At 32.8% G+C, this 1,827-nt stretch overlaps 1 non-coding gene across 1 annotated transcript; it reads left to right on the forward strand.

Annotated features, from left to right (window-relative positions):
• Window positions 1–1,361: 1,361 nt before the first annotated feature.
• Trnam-cau lies at window positions 1,362–1,434 on the forward strand. Its single transcript has one exon. It is a non-coding gene; the product is annotated as a tRNA-Met (tRNA).
• Window positions 1,435–1,827: the final 393 nt, after the last annotated feature.

Raw genomic sequence — 1,827 nt, forward strand, 5'->3', positions numbered from 1 at the left:
GTAATATCCCACTACTGAGCATAGGCCTCTTTCCCCATGTGAGAGAAGGATCAGAGCTTAATCCACCACGCTGCTCCAATGCGGGTTGGCGGATATATTCTCTATCCATAACAAATATATATATGGCCAATACAAATGTCTGTCCTGAGCGGGGATCGAGCCCGCGACCGCCAGCGCAACGGACAGTGCTGTGACTGCTGCGCTAACGCGTCGTCAAAATATTAACTAAGCTAATTTTTGAACACATATTAGTTTATTAGCTACGATCTTCACTTTTAAGTCCACTTAGCTATTCCTAGAAAAAGATAGATGTATTATAACATAGAACTCTGTGTACTGTGTTAAGAGTGTGTATGTGTGTAGTAAATACCTTTAAAAAGATTCACCTTTGTAATTCCCACGAACATTTAAAATCAAAATTTTCTTTATTCAAATTAGTGCCAAAAATTTCGAATGATCACTTTACTAATTATTATTATTTTGATAATCATTAATACATTATTAATAATTAATATGAAGTTATCACCGATTCGAAATATAGATTCTACTAATTATAAGAAAAATCGACAAGAAACTAAACAGTTATCAAGGAAGATAAACATACAGAACAGTATTTCACGATGAAAATATTTCAAAAACGATTCATTGAAAAAAAATACACCATTGGCTACACATCTTTGTCTAAGAGCTTCCACAGGAAAATGAGTCAGTTCCGGTTATATTAACTCTACCACGAAACTTGCATTCAATGGCGTTACCAACAACCACAAGATACTAAAATACTCGCTACAATTTATTCGACTGCAAATGATGCACACTTAATGATAACACTTGTAATGATGCACACTTAAGGTGGTTCTATTTCCCTCTGTGTGTGTGTCGATGTAATTTTGGCCTGTTTCAAGGATTCCCATTAACGCTATTTGACAGATAAAGGTGTCCAAAGGATAGTTTATGATATATTATTATTCGTTAGCAAATGTTGAAACTAAACATTTTTTATTGAGACGAAACACGTCCTAATGGCCTATTCTGGCGCCTGCTGTTTAAGTTTATCCGTAACTTATGTGCAGGATAAACTTTGACCACAACCGGTGTAAAACCGATAACTAAAAGCTATACGAAAATATTCATTGATCAGAGAATAGAATTGGAGGAGGCTTAGATAGATTTTTAAACAAGTCAAATTTTTCACTGAAATATTGAATGCATTCTATTTTATAATTTTACAGAGTCTCTGAATAGTTTGGCTTTATTCCTAGCTCCCTTCCTTGTAATAAAACTACCCATGATAGTTAGTCGGCGTTCTCGTTTCCCGTTTGCGTCGTATATCTCCGGTATTTTTACTACTATATCTATAAGCCTCGGTAGCGCAGTAGGCAGCGCGTAAGTCTCATAATCTTAAGGTCGTGAGTTCGATCCTCACCCGGGGCATAGTTTTTTTTTGTTGTTGTTAAATATTGCCTCTTTCAAGCTATATTATTAATATTAAAGTATAATTTGTGTTAATTAATCATAAAATCTTCAAAAGGTGTATATTAATGTATTCAAACAATATTTATGTATTTTTATGTATAAATGTGATCCAAAATAAGTATAAAATAATTGTATTCACACGTCTGTAGTCAAGTCCAAGAACGTTGATATTTTTTAATAGAAACTATTAATGAACATAATGTATTCTACGAATGCAATATAGATATTAATATTATTAATAAAATTAAGTTTTTATCATCTGTGACACTGCTAAACATATAGGATTTTTTTAGAAGATTGATATAGCGTTTAGAATTTTATCTTCATTAAATCGTAAAAAATCAATTTGCC

Source organism: Melitaea cinxia, chromosome 22 (assembly GCF_905220565.1).
Source record: "Melitaea cinxia chromosome 22, ilMelCinx1.1, whole genome shotgun sequence".
Taxonomy (NCBI): Eukaryota; Metazoa; Arthropoda; class Insecta; order Lepidoptera; family Nymphalidae; genus Melitaea; species Melitaea cinxia.